The 24175-nt window shown below is 34.7% G+C and overlaps 1 long non-coding RNA gene across 3 annotated transcripts; it reads left to right on the top strand.

Moving 5' to 3' along the window:
- The first annotated feature begins 1747 nt into the window (after positions 1 to 1747).
- On the top strand, positions 1748 to 23800 carry LOC120222931. Of its 3 annotated transcripts, XR_005526144.1 has the most exons (6): positions 1748 to 1816; positions 4666 to 4882; positions 7507 to 7610; positions 8886 to 8961; positions 19772 to 19930; positions 23511 to 23800. It is a non-coding gene; the product is annotated as an uncharacterized LOC120222931 (long non-coding RNA). The 3 variants fall into 3 exon arrangements; XR_005526146.1 differs by lacking the exon at positions 4666 to 4882; XR_005526143.1 differs by lacking the exons at positions 1748 to 1816; positions 4666 to 4882 and having other exon boundaries at positions 7458 to 7610.
- The last annotated feature ends 375 nt before the right edge of the window (positions 23801 to 24175 follow it).

The following is a 24175-nucleotide window of genomic DNA, read 5'->3' as shown; positions in this document are numbered from 1 at the left end:
AGCTGCTTTTCATGTTCTCTGGGAGGAGGCTCATATAGCTCAATATGAGCCCATATCTAGGCTGCAAATAGTACCAAAAACATCAGCTTTTTGGTTGCTCATATTTTATGCCTAACACTCATGATTTATCTTGAAAGATGCTTGGTCTATATTCCTTAAGTGCTGGTCAGCTGTATAAGAAATATCAAAATAGAAAAAAATACTCTATGTCATGCACTGTCTTAATTGTACCTGATTACACATGTTCCCACAATATGAGCCTTAGTTTCTTTTTTCTTTTCTTTTCTTTTTTCTTCTTTCCTTTCTTTTCTTTCCTTTCCTCCCTCCCTCCCTCCCTCCCTCCCTTTCTTTCTTTCTTTCTTTCTTTCTTTCTTTCTTTCTTTCTTTCTTTCTTTCTTTCTTTCTTTTCTTTCTTTCTTTCTTTCTTTCTTTCTTTCTTTCTTTCTTTCTCTCTCTCTCTCTCTCTCTCTCTCTCTNTTTCTTTCTTTCTTTCTTTCTTTCTTTCTCTCTCTCTCTCTCTCTCTCTCTCTCTCTCTCTCTCTCTTTCTTTCTTTCTTTCTTTCTTTCTTTCTTAATTAGACTTCATGCCCTTCAGGAAGCCCAATGTGGGGCCTGAATTCATGTCCCTGAGATGAAGACCTGAGCTGAGATGAAGAGTCGGATGCTTAACCAACTGAACCATGCAGGCTCCTGTTTTCTTTACTTTTTAAATAAGTTAAATCAAGACCTGTTTTTCAAATATTCTACATATATTATTCTTTTTCTATTATTATGCAGTCATTAAGTATTGGATTCACTGAGAGTTACTTTGTTAATAATAAATGTGAATATAGGAGCAGTAATAAATATAAATGTAAATATGGGTGGCTCTGTCGGTTAAGTGTGTGACTTTGGCTCAGATCATGATCTCACTGTTCGTGAGTTCTAGTCCCATATCAGCTCAGGGCCTGAATCCTGCTTCAGATTCTGTGTCTCCTTCTCTCTCTGACATTCCCTCATTACTGCTCTGTCTGTCTTTTGAAAATAATAAACATCAAAAAATTTTAAAAAATAAATAAATGTAAATAAATATACATCATGTTCCTATCTACTCTGATTTTTAGTTGATTTGATTGAAAATAAAACCATTATGGCAGGTTTGGTTGTTAGACTATTTGTTATTATTATTATCCTTATTATATTATTTTATTACATAGTGCTTGAAAGTTTTTTTTTATTCCTTGGGATCTAAGTGTTTTTCAGTATTTCTTTTGAAATAATTTCAAATGTACATAAAAGTGGCAAGAAAAGTGAAAACCATCCTCATAACGCCCTCACCCAGATGACCAATTGTTAGCATTTTACTACATCTACACATGCCATACATAAAACTCATTGAAATGAGTCTCAACAGTGTCTCTTTTTCCCCTTCTGGCCAGGATCAAACTTTGCTTATGTGGAGATGCACAAAGGGAAAAGGCTTCGGAGATACTGCATTCTATAATATATGAGCAAACTGATCAGTGTGGGCTCCTTTATTTTGGTATAATTGGATTCTCCAATGATTCGCAATTTTTGCCAAGTAGCTGTGCGAAAGTGTAAGCTAATTAATTTGCCTGACCTGAGGGTTGTACTTGGTTCTACAACCATGCTGCTCCCACTTGACTAAACATAGCCTCACTGTTCTATTACCATAGTGACTATCGTTATTCAAATTCTGATCAGCATTCTCTGGAACCTTTGTGATATGTCACTAGGCTCCCATGCCACATCAGTCAAGACAACCTTCTCCTGAAGTAACTACTGTGGGACCTTGTGAACCAGCAGTCACCGGCAGGTCAGTGTGGCTTTGCCCCATACTGAGTTTAATGGATTAAATTTTCTGTGCAGCAGATAGATAGGAGCAGAGAGAGTAACATAATGGCATTTGAATTAAAATTCATTAACCTTGCAAAATCACTTACTATCACTAGTAGATAAAGATGGTGGTAACTACTAAGCCTTAAATATTCATCAAGTTGCTAAGATTTACTTCTTCATAAATTTGTGCTTCTCCCAACTTGGAAGTTAGTGTACCGGAAGTTGGTATGTAAAGTAATGTTAGAATATTTTTAAGGAGTAAATAGAGCATTGGACTTTGGCATTTATTAATGTTAATCATTTAGGAAATTATTCCAATTGCTAAGGAATCCTCAAATTTCCTCATGGACTTGATTTGCGTCTTTAACATATTGAGATGTCCATGGGTAAAGCATTTATGTATATGAAAAGAAATGAGAGAAATTGACAGATTGGCTTGTAGAAGCAGTGTCACAGACTGATAATGTTGAAAGAGACTTTAATTCTTACAGAAGACTATTATTCCATTCAAATAAGGTGTGGTTTTCTGAAAGGCAAAAGACTCTTGAATACGCTGATTTCTCTCTCTTCCTTCAGTTAGAGACAGAGACGTGATTTCTTCCTAAGCTTATTTAATTATCTCTTCTTATTCTTTTGTTCTTACCTTACTTCTCCTCTGATGCTTTTGTTTCTCCAGTTACTTAAAAGAAGCATATAGTCTCCAATATTCTATCTTTCTCCTTAGGTAGTTTTAACCAATATCTGTGATCAAAGATCTGTGCCCATCTTTTCCTAGAGGCTAAATAATAGGTCTTGTAGTATGTAATTTTTTTTTTTTTTTTTTTGGCCTGGCTAGTGGTCACTGTGGAAGAAAAAAGTAAAACTAAATTTAATGGTCTTACTAAATGTCTAGAAGAGGAACTGGTAAATATGCCTGAATTTTAACAACTCAATTGGCTTTCTTATAAACTGTCAAATGCTTCAGATGCCCAAGGAAGGGCAAAGGAAAAGAAGGAAAAGAAAAGAAAAGTAGGTGAATGACACATCTGTATGCAAACATCAATCTTCTGCTACTTACCACAGTGATTTTTTTTTTTTTTTTTTTTTGGTTGCTATGGTGGGAGAAGATAGTATAATATGACCTACGGAGAAGCCAGTGTATTTTCATTAGTTTTGACTTGAAAGATCTTCAGTAAGTACATCAATACACCATGGGAGTGTTGGTTCACAAGCATAGGAAGTCCCCAGGTGAAATCTGAAACTGGCCTATGAACAGAAGGCAAGGAGAGACTGAAGAAAGAGGCAGGTCACTCCATATTGTTAGGGAGCGGGTTTAATAAGCAAGGGAATGTACAGATGGCCCTTGTCTTCTGTTGCCTAAAAACAAATAGACCTCTGAGCCCCCCTGCCAGAATCCTAAATGCTTATCTAGAGGTCTTACCTGGGGTCAGACCTTCCTGATGGTCTGACAACACATTGCTCTGTGAAGCCTACATATTTGAAAATGCTTCCCACTGGAGGAAGTGTGGACAGAATATACTTTCCAAGGATAAGGGATGCAGTGAAGTCTGATTGCCCAATTCCAGCTCACTAGTTGACAGGTGGTGACATTTTCTTGATGACTTCCTCTAATAGGAGAGAAAAAAATTTCAAGTGGATTTCATAGACTGCATTATGCCCATGCATAATGATATAGAAAAGTAATTATCCTGACTCAGGATATAACTTCACAAAGAAAAGAAATTTTAAGATTTTCGTTTATTCAGCTGTTGAGTACTATTAAGAAGAGGTGGCAGAACAGAGAAATAATAATAGTAGTGGCAGTAGTTACAACCAATTACAAAACTTCTGCTGAGTGTCAGACATCGTCCTTGGTGATTTTCCTACATGATCTCATGTAATTCTTAAAAGAAAGTTGTTATTAGCTCTGTTTCCTATGAAGCAGCAAAGGCTTCCAGAGAAGCCTTTTTTCAGTTTAATTTCAAATACATAAGAAGGCTAAAATTTAAATATAGGACTTTTTAGTCTAAAGCCCTTATTTGATCTTGTGCATAAATTGAATCTCTCTTATTTGCCACGGACTTTCCTGTGCCTTGGGAATAAGGGTCTGTGATAGAATTCTACTACATTCAGAGTGTTAGTCATCATAGAGAAGAAAAGTTATCAGCTGGATCTTGAAAATGACTAAGGATTTTACCAGTAAACAAAGTCATCAAAAGTGCATAGGGATGAGAAGGAGGAAGAATATGTTTTCTGGAAATCTACAACTTTTAAAAAGTTTCAGATTTACTAAGGGGAAACACTAAGACAAGTTTTGTGTGACAAGATCCTAGAATACACACCGGGGGTTTGAGAGTTTGCAGCAAATAGACTGAGATACATAGCAGAGATTAGCAAGATAATAAAAAAAGCCAAGGATGTAAGATCTTCAAAAAGAAAGTGATAGCAGATACTCAAATACTGCAAAGAGACTGGGGTGGTTGAGAAATCAAAGTGGATGTTGTACTCAGTAAATAGGTTATTGATTATCTTTGAAATGTGATTTTATTGCAGTGGGACAGAGAGAGATTGGATATGGAGGAGGGACTCTTTGGTAAAAAAGAAAGTGCAGCAAACATAAAAATCTCCAAAATGTTAGTGGCTTTTAAACAAGTGCTACTTCTGCAATGCTTCCAAATAATTTATTCTATGACCTTTATCACATTTCAAAGTTAAGATTTCTCAGTAGATTGAATTTTCTTAAATAAATTTCCCTAATGTAGGGATGTCACACTATTTGACCTTTTAATATCTGATGAAATACCTACTACCGCTTTTGGACTGATTGTGTTCTTTTAATCCTCACAGGTATTACAATTGTACCATTTTGAACTAAACGGTGAACTTGTGATAGCCATATTTTCTCCAACCACATCGGTTCCTCCCAATGTGTATGGGCGATTTGGAAACAATGACTCCTAGAGAGAGAATGGAAGTGTAACAGAAAGAGAACCATGACTCAGAAATCACTGTGCTGAAGCTGAAGCCAAAGTAGAATTTGGATCAGACGCTTCATAGAAACCAGGTGGATGATCACACCTTTGCTTTGTGTCGTGGGTGTGAGCCATAAAAACACATTTGTAAACATTTGTCCTTTACAAGTTCTGTCTGAGAAACTATACATGTTGATATCCTCAAGGCTGCAAAGCATTTCATCAATAGAATGAAGTGACAGTTCTGGGTTCACTCATTGTATGCAGCTTCGTTACCCAAACCTGTGGGTGGAAAGACAAATTCAACATTTTCCGGTCAGAATTCAGTTTTCTCTGTAACTATCTCATTGGGGTTTTTTTTTGTTTTTGATAGCTCTGGAGCAAATATACACATATCACAGATGTACGTGTGTGTATTCATGTATTTATATATTCACATGCACATGTGTATTCGTTCTCATTCCCCCAATATCACTCTCTGGTCAGAAGGTGTGTACAAGAATCTTCACATTGGCGCTATTTGTAATTATTCAAACTAAAAAAAAATTCAGATATCCAATTCATCAGTAATAGAATGACTTGATAACACTAGAATGACAAATATATTCATGCAATTTAATAATATTGCATGACAGGGGTGCCTGGGTGGCTTATTTGGTTACGCATCGACTTTGGCTTAGGTCATGATCTCGCAGTCTGTGAGTTTGAGCTGCAAGGCTCTGTGCTGACAGCTTAGTGCCTGGAGCCTGCTTCTGATTCTGTCTCTCTCACTCTCTCTCTCTCTGCCCCTCCCCCACTCATGCTGGTTCTCATTTTCAAAAATAAATAAATGAATAAATGTTTAAAAAATAATAATATTGCATAATAATACATCTGCTTCTATATGGAAAATTTTGATGACTCTTACAAATATTATTTTGACTAAAATAAGCCAGATACTAAAAAATAAATACTGCATCATTCTATTTACATAAAATTCAAAGACAGACAAAACTAATCTATGCTGTTAGAATAAATTCAGAGATTTAAAAATATATATAAGGATAGAGATTAGCATTTGGGAGGGGGCATAAACAAAGCTTCTTGGTTACTATTAATATTGTATTAGTCATCTTGGAAATAATTACGTGTGTATGCTTATTTTGTAATCAGTTGTCACTTAATGTACACTTAAATCTATGCACTTTCCTGCATAGTAATTTTAGTTTTAAAAAATAAAGCACTTTATTTTAAATAAAGCACTTGTAAAAAAAAAAGACACAGGCCACTCTTTCTTCTCTCTCTCACTCTTTCCTGTCATCAAAATGTTACTGCAATGACTGGAAATAGAGCAGTCCTCTTAGAAGACAGATATGCTAACTACCATACCAACAACACAGGCTCACGCATCTAACCTGGACCCTCTTGGGAAGTATTAAGTTTCAAATAGCAGCTAGAATGTGTGGAGATGCATAAACAGCCTAACACAGATTTGTATTCTGTGTGAGAGAGATGATCTTCTCTCTTATTAAAAATAAAAAATATATTCACCTATAAGTGGAACAGTTTTGCCATCGAAAGCTAGCCAATATTTTGTAAGTAGTTCATGATTTGATATAGTTTCGATCTTGAAGACACTGAAGTTTTTTGTGTCCACAGATTTGAGGATAACACATAAGTCCTACCTAAGTCCAGACTGATATTTTCTTTCAGCACAGGAGAGATGTATTAATTCTATTTTTTCCCATTGCATGTTGGTACGATCTCTAAATTCATCCCCTTGAATTTAGAATTGGTTTTTCCAGGTTTAATTTGCATCCAGTTAACTTGTGATGCATTTAGGCCACTCCTACTCCCTTTGTTTTCTAGACCTGAGCACTCATGGGATAGACAGAAATAAATGGATTAAAATAATGATATTAAATTTTATTTAAATGACTAAAACATATCTTTTTATGACAGTAAAAACAGACAGACTGTTCTCTTAATCTTGAAAAACATATTTCTAGAAGTTCAACAGCTTCTACTATATACAGTGCTTATGGATTGAATGACTGTGTTCCCCCTGAATTTATATGTTGAATCCTGTGTTTCTCCTTTTCTGCTCATACAGAATCCTTTGACACTTCTAGTCACCAGATATGTAGGGTTTTTTTTTCCACACCAAGCAATTCTCTGTGACACCAGCTAGGTGTCCTATAGTTTAACTCAATTCTGATACTATCTAACTGAAGATAGCATCAGATCCCACAGAGTAAATGCTCAGTCCTACAAAACTATCCCCCTCACCACCACCACCACCACCACCACCACCACCAACACTACTTCAAATGGTCAAAAGACACTCATTAGAACAAAACAGCCTATTACCTGGGAAATTCCAAGGTTTTTAGGAACACTGTGTCAAGAACTGGGGCCAAAGATCAAATATTAGAACAAAAGATGCTCTAGTATTCATATCATTGAGGAGATTACAGGGGTTTTAGAAGCTCTGTGCCAGGAGTTGGGGGAAGAGCAAATATATATATATTTCGATGATCTCACAAAGCCATAAGTCCCAGTGTGGTGGTACTTGGAGATGGGCCTTTGGGAGGTGATTAGATGAGATGATGAGGATGGGACCCACATAATGGGATTGGTGCCCTTATAAGAAGTGACATCAGAGAGCTCTCCCTCTGTCTTTCTCCCTCTCTCCTCCCCTCACCCCTTTTTCTTTTCCTGAAATCACACAAAAAAGGTCGTATGAACACATGGTGATGTAGCCACTGCCTACGAGCTGAGAGAAGAGGCCCCAGAATGAAATCCATCCCAGTGGCACCATGATTTTCAACTGCCAGAACTGTGAGTAATCAATTTATTTTGTTTAAGCTGTGGTCTATGGTACTTTGTTATAGCAGCTCAAAAAAAACTAAGATAGTGCCTTTGCTTTAAGTAGTCTCTAATAAATGGAAGACAGATACTTGTTAACATTTTTTATATTTCCAAAATAGTCATGTGTATCACGTAGGGTTTAGTCAGAAAAAGTGGTCAGTTTAGATATTATGAGAATAGAGCATGTGTCTAGAAATCTTGTCTTTACATAAATGCAGAAGAAACTGGGGAAAAGAAGATCATCAAGGAAAATGAGAGAAATACAACAACTGATGATTAATTCAGACATTTCCTTATTTATTGGTCTTGTTTTGGACTTAATGGCCAATATTTCTGGAAATCATCTGGAGCAGAGAAAGTTGAAGCCATTAGTGCTATTTGTGGTCTCTAATAACACTGAATGATGTTTTGGCCTCTCTTAAGATTATGTATCAGCATTTTTCATTATTATGACTTTGAAATAATAAATCCAAGCTAGGTATTTTGACTTCCCTTTGGCATTCAATAACTTTTAATTCTCTGCAAGTGAATTATCGTATCAGACAGAAATCAAATTCTGAAAGTTTGATAGAAATGTTTAGTGTTGTAATTCATGTGGCAAAAATAATTAAAGCAGTTAAACTACAAACTCAGATTTGAATGTTATACTTTAATTTTACTTTTTAATTTTTATTTTAAAACATTTTTAAAATGGTTTATTTATTTCTGAGAGAGAGAGAGAGGCAGCGTTAGCAGGGGATGGTCAGAGAGAGAGGGAGTCACAGACTGAAACAGGCTCCAGGCTCTGAGCTAGCTGTCAGCACAGAGCCTGACGTGGGGCTTGAACCGACGAACCATGAGATCATGACCTGAGCCGAAGTCGGACGCTTAACCGACTGAGCCACACAGGCGCCCTTATATTTTAATTTTAAAAATTGCTCTTCACTTGTTAAAGTATATAATATGGTCACAACCTGATGTTTAAATAGTTTATATCCTTATTTTTTAAATAAAATATCTGTCTCATTAAAGATTTTTTAGAAGAAGTTGACTTGAAATTTTATCTTTTTCCAGTCCAATCAGTGACAGGAAAGTTAAAATAGACAAAGGTTCAGTAACTTTTCCATTTTCCACATACATACATAGATGAGAAAGAGGAAACAAAGATGATGTATGTTTTGTCATGTTCATTCAGATAGCAACAGACTTCACTTTTAACTTTTAATAGAAATAATTCCTTGGTGTTGCTATTTTTTTCCTCTCAAGGAAGAGATAATATGCAAAGACAAGAAGTTAACCACATTTCAGGAGAATAGAAAGTCTGTTGGTGGAATCATATAAGGTAACAGTTTTTCTAATTAAATATTAGGATGTGGTTGTCACAAAAATGTTAGGGAAGATAAAGTAAAATGAACCCTCAGTAATGTTTCCTCAGAGTTAGATTCTAGAAGGGCCACGTTAAGGGACAAGGTTCCCAATCATGTCTTTGTCATTGTTCATGTTCTCTGCCTGAATTTTTCTATAGTATTCTCAGAACGAGACCAGCCAAAGATAGAATGATATGTAAGTAACTTGAGGCAATAACTATTGTTTTGAATTTCAGTGACATATTTTATTTCAAATATATTAAGTTTGGATGAATATAATCCTATTTACCTAAAAGATATTAGGAGAATTAAATGAAATAATACCTGAGAAATGGTTTAATCACTATAAACTCTTTCAGGGGTATTATACCCTTTTATGGGCAGTTTTTATTTTCAAGAAGAGTCACATAGTTTATAGTGGTTAAAAGAGAAATACATAAAATTCCAGAAATGTTATTTCACATTCAAGAGTAAAAGAAAATGTAAGACTCAATAAAATCCCTCCATCAGAGATGCCTGGTTTATTTGGGGGGAAACAATTTTTCAGATATTTATTATTTGCAAAGAGGCACAGAGAAACATTTCTAGTTTTATACACTTAACATTTCTTTTTAAAAGGAAATTTCAAATGACATCAAAATATGAAAGATAGTCCCCTTGGGAGAGAGGCGGCTGAATGACTAAAGATGAAGATTTCTTAGAGGAAACCCAGAAGAACTCTTTCCACTGTCAAACCTCCTCACTTTCTTTAATTAAATAAGTGAATCGAAAAACGGGAGAAAGGATCTGTGAAATTTTCTCTGGAGACATCTTATGTTGAACACTTAGATACCAGAACCCTACGTTAAAATAATGTTCAAAACTGGGAATATTGGGCTAGTGTGCTCACAGTATTTAGTCAGTTGGTATTTTTAAGTGAATTGGAACTAAAAGTAATCAAATAACACAGCTGAAAGGCAACATTTTGAAACATACACTGTAAAAAAACACAATACATGTATATTATAAACATACCCATGTATGTATATTATACACATTTAAAAAATAAAAGTTGTTAATGTGGTTTCTAGAGCAGCATTGTAGATAATTACACAACATACTAATGTAAGTCTCCAAAGAGAATCGCTGGATGCAAGAGAAGTCAATAATTTGGAAGGATAAAATATTAGAATTTTCATATGTATTTTCTGCTTAAAAGATAAATTGGAAGCACTAAACTTTACTAATATTCAGCATAGGGACTGACATTGTCAGTGTCATTCAATAGAGGTGTAAATGGTCACATAGCCTATATTTAGAGAGGGTCCCCGAAGAATAAATGGGGAAACTAGTATACAAGGTGTTATAATTGACACCCTCACACGTTAATTAGCTTCCTGAATACTGCAACGCATTTCAGTTTCGGCACTACAGAATAGAACAGATGTGCTTTTATTTTATTTTTTTCAAGTATAAGGCTTTTGTAGAAGAGAGGCTTTAAAATGCAATGTAAAAAAGATGAAGCATAAGAATAAAAATGTTTTATTTTACGTAGAGCTTCACTAATTATCCTATGACAGAAAATTTAACATCAAAAAACTGAACAATTTTTGAAAAGTATTGTAAAACAGAAAATTTTTAAAAATTTTTCTAAAAAGGTTAATATCTAAAATATATAAGGAATTGATACAACTTAATAGCAAAACAAACAAGCCATTGTATTAAAAAGTGGGCAAAGGACTGAAATAGATATTTTTCCAAAGAAAACATAGAAATGTCAACAAGTATATGAAAAGGTGCTAAACATCACCAATCAGAAGGGGAATGCAAATCAAAACCAGTAAATGTCCCTTCACACATGTTAGAATGGGCTTTATTTAAAAAGGTAAGACATAAAAAGTGTTGGTGAGGATGTTTGGTAAAGGAAACATTTGTGCACTTTTTGTTGGAAGAATAGAAATTGGTACAACTGTTAGGAAAACAACATGGAGCTTCCTACAAATACTAGAAATAGAACTACTATGTGTTCCAGTAGTTATGCATGTGAAGAAAAGGAAATTACTGTCTCAAGAGCTATCTGCACTCTTATGTTCATTGCAACATTATTTAAAAGAGCCAACACATGGAAACAACCCAAATCTTCATCCACAGATGAAAGGGATAAAGAAAATGTAATATATTATTAGTCATAATAAAGAAGGGAATCCTACTGTTTATGACAACATAGAAGGACATTATCCTAAGTGAAATTGCCAGACAGACAAAGACAAATACTGCATAATCTCACATGTGGAATCTAAGGAAGTCAAACTCATTGAACAGAAAGTAGATTGGTTGCCAGGGCCTGGGTGCTGGGGAAAATGAGAAGATACTGGTCAAAAGATTCAAACTTCCATTTATAAGACAAATAAAATCTTGGAATCTAATGTACAGCATGGTGATTATAGTTGATAATACTGTGTACTAATTTGAAATTTGCTAAAAGAGTAGATATTAAGTATTCTCACCCTAAATAAAAGGTAACTTTGGGAAGTGATGGATGTGTTACCTAACCTTATTGTGGTAATTATTTCCACATTATATAGTATAATAAATCATCATATTGTATACCTTAAACTTACACAATGGTATATGTCAATATAATTAACTAGATAAATACATAAAGCCCCATAAAACTGGGAAAATACACTTAAAAATAAGATCACTTATGTGAAAGGTAAGAAAAGTAACATCTCAGGAATTTTATCTTCATTTAATTTTACCATTGCTATAGTGGGAATAAAGCCTTCACTGAGAGCCAGAAGCTTCTCTTACAAAAAGCCTTAAAGAAGAAAATGTAAAAGTACTGATGAAGAATATGGTACATTTCAACTTTCTTTAATGTTGTACAGAAATTTGTATATTATATTTTATAGATTGTTATGCATATCTGTGGGCTAGATTTGGAAATATTAAGATTTTCAAATGTCCATATTAGTCAAAAATAATCTTCTTTTTTAATGCCTGCTAGAGAGAAGTGAATGAATTGATCTTTGGGATCATTACTACAGAGAATTGAATGATTTTTCACTGGCTTTTGTACATTGTTATTAACTTTTGTAAGCATTTAAGGAAGATAAAGTATTTCTATGTTACTGTTCTTAACTCTTATTTTTTTTTCCCCTCTCATCCTTGGCTAAGGTATTTCTAGTGAGTATCACTGAATAAAATATTACTCTGGATAAAGAAAAACAGTGATAGGTAATGGAACAATACTTGTTTCCCCTTTACTCATTAGTATTCTTGACCCTTGGCATCAGCAAACTTATTTTATGCTGTTATGTTTAAAGATGCATCTAAGTGACAGAGACTCCATTTAAAAAATGAGGTTAAGAATTGTTCATTTGAATGTTATTACATAAAAATCATCTGTTTTTAGGAGAATCTGGGTGGCTCAGTCAGTTAAGTGCCCAAGTCTTGATTTCAGTTCCAGTCATGATCTCATGGTTCATGAAATCGAGCCCCATGTTAGCTCCATGCTGACTGTGTGGAGCCTGCTTGGGATTCTCTCTCTCTGTCTCTGTTGCTCTCTTTCTTGCCCTCTCCCCTGCTCGTGCTCTTTCTCTCTCTCTTTCAAAATAAGTAAACTTTTTTTTAAAAAGAAGTCATCAGTTTTTAGTTAGGCAAAGTTGTACATATATAATATTCCTACTAAATTGTTACTCATAAAAATAAATGGAATAGAAGTTTGTGCCTAGGAATTTCATGAATATTTATATGTAGTTTTACAAAAGAATTTTAATACATTTGAAGAAAAAGACTATTATGTTTTTATTCTTTCGTATCTGTTTTGTATAGGACTATTTTGGTAAAATAATATTTTCTTTGCCATATGTCAGGTTATAGCAAAGGTAGAGCAGATTATGATGAATACATTTGCAAGCAGAATGGTAACCCCTAACCATAATTTTTTTTAAAAAATCTCTAAGAATTTCCACTAATATTAAAGCAAATCAAACAATATACCACCCTTTCTGCCCCTGTGGTTCTTATATGTAATAAATAATGCAGAAATATTTTAGACAGTTCAAATACTTCTGTAAAGCTACTTCAAATCTTATATCTTGGAGATGCCTGCATGGTACAGTCAGTTCAGGTGTTGATGGTGTCAAACCCACTTGGGATTCTGTCTCTCCTTCTCTCTGCCCCTCTTAGCTTGTGCTCTCTCTCAAAATTAATAAATTTTAAACTATCCTATTTCTTTAATTAATACAAGTGTTAAAAATATATATACATTCTATATGAGATATATGTTATTTAATATACTTTTGTTCTTTCTGATTGATGCAACTAGTTAAAAATGACAAAAATTGGTATGATGAAATGCAAGAAATGCAAAGAAATATGAAACATTCTAAATAAATCAATGTACATTTCAAGATACACTATTTTGAGATTTAATAAATGTCATGTAAACACTTATTTGCTTGTACTTTTCAACACTCAACAAAATTATACTGCATTAATATTCTTAAAATAATAAAATATGCTATTTATTTACATGGTATGTAATAGACTCAAGGATAGTTTGTCATGTTTGATCCACTTATCATTAAGTTTTTTATTGATCTACTAGAAAGATATTACTCATCATTTACATACAAAGGAACCAATGTTCAGAGAACCTCAAGGCCATGCTATAACTACTATGTGGTGACATTAGCAGTGAAAGCTATGCTTTCTGATAACCCTGATTACTTTCCCAATGTCACATATATTTTATAACATATTTACCAATTCATTATTTCTATATTAGCCATCTGGAAATATGTTTAAAAAATTGGAGATGGTCCCATATAGTGAATTAGAGAGTAAGTTTTAGGATCCAACAGATGTCTTCAGATTTCCCTCAATCATGTCTGCTAGATGATCCAGCACATGTTGCATGACTGGGGATAAGAATGAGATACATCTGCAGTTATTTTTATTTCACTGCTCATCTATCCCAGGTGGCAAAAGCACAATACAGAACGATTGGATAATTGTGGTTATCCCAAGATTATCCTAAGACTATATCATTCTGCTCAGGCTGCCATAATCAAATACCACAGAATGAGTGGCTTAAACTACAGGACTGTATTTTCTCATGGTTTTGGTGGCTAGAAGTCCAAGATCAAGGTGCCTACATGGAAATTCTTCTGTGTGGTGTGCAGACAGAGACAGAGACAGATCTCTAGTGTCTCTTTCTTTTCTTTAAAGATACCAGTCTTAGTGGATTAGAATCTCACCCTTAAAATCTCTTTTTCCCCCCAGTTGTCTCCTGGAATGCCCAGATAGTCTTACTGAAGGCTAGCACTTTTAATATATGAATTATGTGCTGGGGGAGTGAGGGGGCACACAATTCAGTCTATAACATTCAATAAAAAAATTGGATTGAGAGATGAAATACTTAACATCAGGGACCCAAACAGTATAGCTAAAAGATTTGGAAGAAAACATGTGAGTTGAGTGTATTTACTACAAATTACTCATTAATTTATTCATGCTTAAAACAAATACTTCTTCCAGCATTTGCTGTATGCTGAGCCATCTTCTACGTGCTGGTAATGACACAGTTAATCAGCATTTTCACCTGACTAGTCTTTTTGGAGGCTTAGTCCATTTCAAGAAAAAAAGGAGAAAACAATCAGCGTTTATTGTTGTTGTTTTTGCTGTTGTTGTTGTTTGGTAACATTATGGTTAAGATTACCAGGAAAAGAAGCAAAGGTCAAGATCAACCACCTCACATTATTCCATCAGCCATTGTTACCATCAGCCTTTAGAGCATCCTTAGAAAATTAAGTGGAGCAGCTACCATATATTTGTTCCTAGTTCTTCCTGTGGTAGAAGGATAAAGAGAAGTGTTTTCACATGGAAATTACTATTTTTTCACACTCATCATGTCTAACTACAAATATGGCCATTGTGAGAATGGTACCCAATATTTTATAAAAAGTATAAAACAAAGTAGAAGATTTAGATGCAATAACTACATTTCTTTTCATATTTATTTATTTTGGGTGGGGGAGGCAGAGAGAGACAGAGACAGAGAATCCCCAGCAGGCTCTACAGCTGCCAGCACAGAGTCTGATGGGGGGCTCAAAACCTGATCTCTTGTGAGTGAGATCATGACCTGAGCTAAAAGCAAGAGATAGATGCTTAACCAATGGAGCCACCCAGGCACCCCAAGATACAATAGCTACTTTTCTAAGTTATGGTTCTTATTACTAACCTTCTCTTTCTCTTGATGAATAAAAGAGATATTGAGATTTAAATATGAGAATATGGTTTTCTATTTCGATCTCATGCTAGTAAGTTATTCCTTTTTAAATGATGAAATTCATTATTTTTTTTGACATGTGAACAGCTTTTTTATTTTAATTTTTTTGAGTACAGTTAACTTGTGTTACATTAGTTTCAGGTGTAAAACATAGTTATTCAGCATCTCTATAGGTTATGCTTGCAATGATAAAATTAATTAATTCTTAAAGAAGTTAATATCAGGCAAGTGAAAATATGTTTTGACTATTTTTAGTACAAAAAAGAATGTTTAGAGGTATAATTTTAGAGATCTTTAAAGAGTAAATTAGTGGTTCATGCTTAATTCTAAGAGGTAGCTTAAACTCTTCAAATGTTAATTTATTCAACATATATTTATTGATTTATCTACTGTGGGATGGACATAATTACAGCTATAGTTTATATAGTGGTAAAGAAAGAAGACAAGGTTCTACTTTTATGGAACTTATATTCTAATGGTGGTGATGGAGGATAGAGAGGTAATAAATATGTAAATAAGGGAATACTAACAAGTGTGATAAATAAATGTCACTATAACAGTTAAGTAGGTGATATAATATGACAATAAATGGCTTATCTTTAATTGTATGTATACATAAGGTTTGGATTAGGAAGGGACTCTTAAAATGGGATCTAAATGACCAGATGCAGTTCACCTTGTACACATTTTGAGAAGGGCTTTTCTAGGACATAACTGCCCTAAAGCAGACACGTGCTTCACATCATGAGGATACGAAAAAAATACAAATGTATAGTAAAGAGGAAAATGACGATAAGGGTGAAATGGTGGGAGAGTCAAGAAGTCAACAGAGTAATAGATCTAGAGTTTGTTTTCACTGAAATGGCCATTCACTACAGCAGAAATGACATAAATTTTTAGGTGTGTGTGTGTGTGTGTGTGTGTGTGTGTGTGTGTGTATGTGTGTGTTTAAATTTCCTTGGATACTCAGTGGATAGGTGCAGGTAGAAGGCCCAGAGAAAAGGTAGGAAAAACTGATGTGGATGACATTGCAGTGTTTAAGGTAAGAAAACATCATGTCTTGGGCTATTATTGTCATCTTGTAGACAGTAAGAAGGCAAGTATCTGAAAGTGAGATTAGATCAGCTTTCTCACTGGTTTGAATGTGTGTGAGAAATGATATCTCCTGAAGAATGACTTGTGAGGGAGTAAGCTCTTACAAAAATGACATGGCAGTTACCATTTATTTGATAAAGAAGATTGGGTGAGGAACAGTATATGGGCTGGAAATTTGAAATACAAGTTAGAAGTTTAGAGGTAAGATCATGTTGAAAGTAGAGTTCTGGTTGTCATTAGAACAGGGATTTGTTTAGAGCCACATTACTAGAGGACGTTATGTGGAAAAGAGGCCCAGCACCCAGTAGTGGGACATTATAATATTCATAAGTTCCTTTTTCATGCATTCGTCTTCAAATTCAATCTTACATTAACTGAATTCTTGGATCCAGGCATTCCAACTGTATAGTTCTGGTAGGTAGAAAGTCTAAAGGTCAATAACATCATGTTGTAACATTTTCACATTCACAAAACCTAACTATATGCCTATATACGCACCTAGATTCTCACTTAAAATATGAAATGGCTGCTCTCTACATATTCCAGTTTTGAATAGCTGAACTTCCTTAGTGGCAACTCAAGGCTATATAATAAAAATTTCCAGCAGTATGTGGAGCCTGAGTGGCTCAGTAGGTTAAGTGTCCAATTTCAGCTCAGGTCGTGATCTCACAGTTTATGGGTTCAAGCTCTATGTTGGGCTCTGCCTTGATGGCTCAGAGCCTGGAGCCTGCTTCAGATATTGTGTCTCCCTCTTGCCTTATGCCCCTCCCCAACTTGTGCGTGTGCTTTTTTTCTCTTTCTCTCTCAGAAATGAATAAACTTTTAAAAAAATTTCCAGCAATAAAAGTGGAAATCTATTATAACATATCCTCAAAAACCATTGGTATGAACTGAAATTGCATACCTCTGTTGAAGCTCTAACACCTGATGTGCCTGCCTTTGGAAATAGGGCATTTAAAGAAGCAATAATGGTTAAATGAGGTCTTTAGGGTGGGGCCCTAGTCCAGTATGATGGGGGTTTTCATAAGAAGAGGAAAAAACACAGCAGAAAGGCCATATGTGGACAAGAGAGAAAGCATTCTCTGTGAGCCTTCAGAAGAAATCAATTGCGCTGGCACCTTGTTCTTGGACTTCCAGTCTCCCAGACTGTGGAAAAGTGAATTTCTGGTGTTTAAGCCATGCAGTCTGTCATTCTGTCATGGCAGCCCGAGAAAACTAATATAGTTATGTTAATAACTAATAAGTAATGTGGCATAACTTCTATTATATATGTGATTGGTTGAAGGAGTTACTAGTCCTTGCAGATCTTAGGAAATGGTTCTTAATGAGAAGATCACCATGTAACTTGCATTCATGTTTTAAAGTGATCACATATTATTATTAGCTTTATGTTAGTATTAAAAATCTGTCCTTTCTTGCTTATATTTAGACTCATGTTATTACCTTTGTGAGAACTTTGCCTATAATAATCTGTGATCATTTGTTAATAAAACCCATGGTGATAAGTTTGTGATAAGAATTACCTTGTGATAACATTGCACTGACAGACTCTGAGCTCTGTGTTTATGTTTTATTCTTTTTTTGGTAACTGGAGATACATTGACGTATGACATTATGTAAGTTTAAGGTGTGTAATGTGTTGATTTGAAACATTTCTATATGGCAATATGATTACCACCTTAGTGTTAGATAATACCTCTGTCACATCACCTAAATTATCTTTTGTGTGTGTGTGTGTGTGTGTGAGGGTTTCTAAGATGCAATTTTGTCATAACCATCAAATTGTCCATGTATTTGTTATTGCAATAGAATTACACATACCCTTCTTCTACCTAGCAGAAGCAGTTACGCACATAGAAAAAAGGAAACCTGCTGTTAAGTTAACATTATTTGAAATCTCTACTATCAATCCCTTTATGCCTTGACTCAATGCTCTCAGTTTATTGGTTTTTCTTTTTAAGCAACTTGTATTCAAGAAGAAATACATTCTCAATTTATTTGCTAAAACTTTTGAAATTAGGGTGATCATTCAGTACCACTAACATCAGTTTTATATTTTAGAAAAAAATATTCCTGGGTGCTTTCAAATGAATGGTAGGTAAATTCAAGAGATTGGATTTCACGATAAATGAGGAAGACGCTTCGGTTTGTCTTCAAGGTTTCTTTGCATATACTAGTTTCTTTTCCTGGATAATGTTTTCTTCTTATACTTAATTTTTAAATGATAAGTAACCTGTTTCTCTGTTTATATTTTCCCATTAGTGCTATCTTTAATGGCCTGGTATGTAAGGTAACTTAGTAGAGCATTTACAATGAAGTTCAATGAACACTATAGATTATTAAAATATCTTTTCTATTAGGAGCCAATATACAGACAGCTCCTACTATAATCTTTTCAGTCTCTAAGAGATTTACTAGAGAAATTACACCCAAATGATGTACTCTCTAACATATTACAAAGTTAATACTAAGATCCTGGTTTATGTTCATTGCTGAAATTCATTGCAGACATGTCCAAACAGGCTGACTACCAATAAGAATTTGTTCTTTATTACTGTCTATCACATTAAACTATGTGGGATAATTAAGTGAAGTTTATCTACTTCTAAATATCACCAACCTTTTTTTTCTTTTTGCCTGGTTTGGTTCTGGGCAAATTAAATATATCTGAATGAAGAATATTTTCCCTGAAGAAATAAGCATCATTGCCATAGATTGATATAGCGAAGGATTGGAGAGTGAAGAATGTTCATTAAAAATGAAACACTCTGTGAATTAAGTGGAAGAAAAAGTATTATATTTTGAACAGGAGGAAAATAGCACTGTTTTTCTACATCAGACAGACACTCAGTCAAAATGCTATTGCATATCTGGCTAAGTTTGGGGCTATTACCTAAATGGAAAGAAAATGTATTTGTAAAAGATGTTTTGTACACAAAAACCTGCATTTATATATTATGTACATAACATTTACTACTTAGCTTCTATGGAAACAGATGCTATACAAATGTATAATTCGGTAATTGTTCATGGGATAGGTGAATTGAGAATTTTTATGTCCATGACTGGAGTTTTTAAATATAATAAAAACAAACATCTTCCATTTTTCCTTCCCAAAGTGTTATTCATTATCCTCTGTTGTTCCCCCTTAGCTATAATTGCAATTGAGCACTGATATTTTTGGCCCAAATTTTGGTCTAAACAAGGTTGGTCAACGTCCTCACAAAAGGCACATAAAGTGAAATTGTCTGAGTCAAATGTTCTCTCTTTATTAACATGGTCTACTTGTTCTGTCGCATTTTGTTTCTGCTCCTCATATTTTGAAAATGTCACCTTGGGGGACAAGCAGAAGAACCGTTTCTGTGGGAGAAATGAGTGATGGTCACAGGAGACTCTTATTTGGCTTTCCGTAGGCAATGATATGCCAAGTCAAATGAATTAAACATGAGCTAACTACTAGGAACAGAGGATGGAAGAAAGGCCATGAACAGTTTCCATGCACTAAGAAAGAGTGGACACTGGAGAATAGTCCCAGTCCTGGAAAGAACATGGAAGCCAGAATAAAGGGAGACGTAAGTATCATGGTGCTTATCATGGAGGATGGTGCTTATCACGGAGGCTGACTTTATAAGATGCTAAGGACAGAGATAAGCTTTGCAACCTCAAAAGAAATCACTTTTCTTAGATCTGTGGGAATTATTTTATAGCAGCAGTACTGTTGACATGCATGCCCTCCTGTCTGCTGCTTTGCCTAAAGTTCTCACTTTGCTCTTTTAATCTCTTCCTGATTTTCCGCCTTTGCCATTGTGAGTTCAAGACTTGCTGGTTCTTTATGTTTCACTTCCATGTACAGGTTTATTGCCTGCTTCAATCTCTTGTACCAGTTTGCTGTTTGTTTGTTTGTTTGTTTTTTATCCCCCAGCTCATGATGCCTGATCTTTTTTCAGATGGGTTCATGCCTTTCCTACAATTTGAACTTATGCTCAACATGAGCATTATGGAAAATGTGCTAAATCATTGCTTGCACCAGGCAGGCACACACAGAAAGATTCCTGCATAGTTCACTGAAATAATTTCCTGTGTAGCCTACTCTATGTTCTGCTGTAGCTTATCTTCAGTTTGGAGTTTCCAAGGTAACAGTTTCCCTGCACACTTGAGTATGGTCATATAGCTTTCAGTCTCCTTTGGAGTCAGCAAGATATTGGGCCCAACCTATAATCATCTCTTTTTTTTTTTTTTTTTCTTAAAGCATCTGAGGCTGGGGTAGAAAGTTAATGCAGTAGTAGAGAGTGGCTTACAGCCAGTAGGCAAGGTGATCTGACTTTAAATTTCCAATTCCTCATTCAAACAGACTTCTAATGTGTCCACCAGAAACTTTATATATACTGTAAGGACATCTTTACTGACACTATTCTTTTCAAGTTCAAGGATTCCTTGATTCAACAATCACAGCCCCATTGTTTTCTGGTTTGGGGCCAGGGATTATGCTCCCTTGGGGTGACTGAGTTTTGGTTCATTCGGTTGTGACCTTTCCCTAGGAGTCTACCTTAATCCTGAGCATCTGCCGCCTTATTTCCAAGATGACATCTCTTATATTCTTGCCAGGTTTCTACGTAAGATTTATGGGCATTCCAGGGCAGACAAGGATGAACACAAGTATATGTCCAGATTCCACTGTTTCACATTCTCTAGTGGGTCACCATCATTGGCATTATAAACCCAATCCAAGACTATAAGGACTTGAATACTAGTTAAAAGAGAATTTGTCTCTTAAAGGGAAATCTCAGGAGAGCCAAAGTGTCCTTTTGGCAGCCAGGATTTACTGCACAGAAATTCTGAGTCCTTTTAGTTTTACCTCTTAGTGAACTAGGGGTGTATGAGGAGGATCTGAGCCCTAACAGGGTCCAGCTGTTGCCATTATTCCTTTATAAGAATTATACACCTTGCCCCTTTTCTTTCAAAAAACCAACAAAAGTTTGATTAATTTACCTAGTTTCTGCCCATTTTATGCAGTCTTAAATCCCCTTTTTGATGTTCAGTGTAGGCATGGCTCTTTGTAACCACAACTGTAGAGTGTCCAGATTTTTCAGTCTATCCTGGTCAGAGCTTAGTGTTAGCTCTTACAAATCAGAACACCAGAGACTGACCTCTGGTTGGTGAGTAGGATGCCCTCTTCAGAGAGAGTGAAGGGTAGCAAAGCTAGTGTAGTGTTCAATCTTTGATTCTGCTTCATGGTACTCAGCTTGCCACCATCTGTCCAATTTCTCCTCCATCACAGGGAAAATGTAGTTAATGATTTAGCTCCCTTTTGATCTCAGAACATTTTCACCATTGTTACTTTCACCTTTGACTTCCATAGATTTCCTTCAGATCCTCTTAATCCATTTGCAATGCATTCATCCTTTCTTTTCTAGAAGGCCACGTGTTTGTTGGTATCACATGCTCATTGCCAAGATTGCCAAAAGCTGTGAAGAGTCTAGGATTTTATCTCACTTGTAAACTAATTTATGGATGCTGTGAGACTGAGTATATTACTTTTCTTTCCTAGTGTGCACACGTGTAATTTTCATGGGTATAAAAGTCTGTATAATAGTTTGAAGACAGCATGTAGATGTCTTCAGCATATAGGTGGGAGTGACATAGTGGACTAGTTACAGCTTGACAAGGTTTGTCTTCTTGTCACTGATATTTAAGGGAAAGAGCCTTAATCTTTTAGTGTTATAATTTGTAAGTTATATAAATTGGAATAGGAATGCATGGATCTCTTTGTATGCTAAACGATACTTGTGAGGGAAGCTGAATTCCAACTAAATGACCTTAATATTGCATTTATTTATAGAAAAATAGCCTGGGTTTCATAAAGAAAATGAGAAATTAACTCTTATAATGGATAACTAATGCTACTTGTTCAGTAGTTTTCTATAAAATAAAGATTTCTGACATTTTCATAGTAATAACTTCTTAAAGTTGGCATCCTACTTAGCAAAATGATGCAATGAATTCAAATTTTTTCATGTCTCTCTATGAAAAATGGAAACTTGTTTTCAGAAAGTGCCTGACTGTGTATAAAATCTTTTATTGAACAACTGATAAAAAAGGACCTGTTTTATTTGATGAACTATCTATTTGGTTTTATGCCTGTGAAACCAAAACAATTTCATCAAGGTATTAGTAAGTCGTGTTACCTCTGGTATCTGAAGATGAAAACATAATAGGTCTATCTTCAGAGAAACATTTTAGAAATCATCTATTGGGTGAACCAACTACTCACTTGAAGGCATCTTATCTAATTAAATCCTACATCAGAATTTTCCAGAGTGTGACTTTTGGGAAATAAGAGGTGTCTTTAGTGTACTGATCTTTGTTTCTTAAATGAAGAAAGTTAGAGTCAAAAGACATTTTAGTAATGAATCTTGAGGTTGAATGTAGTGCATTGAGTCGAGTTTGCCTTATGTTATTTACATTCTCACTGGAGCAAGTTTTGTTGAAATACACATGCTTATATCTTCCAAAATAAAGCATGTTAGGTCACTGAACCTTTTAAGTACTCATATAGAAGATGAGTTAACATTCCAGAACAATCACTAATGTTTAAGTTCCATTATTAAGATAAATATTTCTTTATTTTCATCTTGTGAAAATGCAGAAAATACAATATCAAAACAATTGATGCTTGGAGCCATCACTAAAGAGGTTGTTGACCTCCTAGAATTTCTGACTGCATTTCAATACCTTCTGGCAAGTCTTGTCTCAGATTTAACACATAGTATATGAATGCAGTAAATAATCATTTTACAGAAGGAAGTAGCCAGAGAAACAAAACAATATTGAAATGAGCAAAAGACCAAAAACATATTCATTCAAGAAAATAACATTAACTAAAATTTCAATTAATATGCAAAGATCTCTCCTTTCATTTAGTAGATTTTAGATGCATATCTGTGACCCACCTATTTTAGGGAGTACATCTTAGGATATTATTTTATGAGATTTTGAAGCAACATATCTCCTTCTCACATTATTTATGAAATCATGTTATGATTATCTAGTAATTATCCTTAAGGAGCTTAGTCAAAATTTATTTTGTATACAAACATATTCTCTAGAGAATTACTATTAATTTTAAAATACGATATTGTTCCTATCTTTCAGAAATAATAAATCTAAGTTTGACCTTCTGAAGCAAAGACTGTTGAAAGCACATTTTGGCTAAGTATGTTCATATATTCAGTCAACAACATGACGTATACCAAGCGGCCACTGACCAAGTATTCTTGAGACATGTTTTGGAGAAGAAGAAATGATTCCTTAGGGTGGCTGGTTCTCTTTGTAGGGGGATGCCAGGAAGGATACTGGACTTGAAGACAAAGGAACCTGTAAACTATGGAAAACGTGCACTTGTTCAACTCCAAATATGAAGTTACCTCTCGCAAACTGGAAAACGGACTCATTTGTTGTATAAAGCTGCATTCCTCAGAATTTATGTATTATTTTTAGCATTTTATACATTTTTAATCACAAAAAAAGACCTTGTTTAAGAAACCTTAAGGCAGTATCAGAAACATATGTTCATTCTACATGGTTCGAAATGCTTCCTGTTAACCTACAGGGGAAAAAAAAAACCCAGTCCTGTTCTATTAGGTGCTTAGTAAGCAAAGGTGCTGTTGCATGCGAAGGGCCTATGAAAAGAAATGTGTAGTTAATAGATATAATCCTTATTTTCATAGATAAACAATTTCACACTCAATAAAAGTAATGGGTGTGTGTTTTGCACTTTCTTTGCAGATTGAGAATGTGAAGTGCCATTACAGGTTCTG

The sequence above is a fragment of the Hyaena hyaena genome, unplaced genomic scaffold, assembly GCF_003009895.1.
Source record: "Hyaena hyaena isolate Hyena2069 unplaced genomic scaffold, ASM300989v1 scaffold_930, whole genome shotgun sequence".
Taxonomy (NCBI): domain Eukaryota; kingdom Metazoa; phylum Chordata; class Mammalia; order Carnivora; family Hyaenidae; genus Hyaena; species Hyaena hyaena.
Note: the sequence above shows the minus strand (reverse complement) of the source record. Positions and strands in the feature narration are given on the sequence as shown.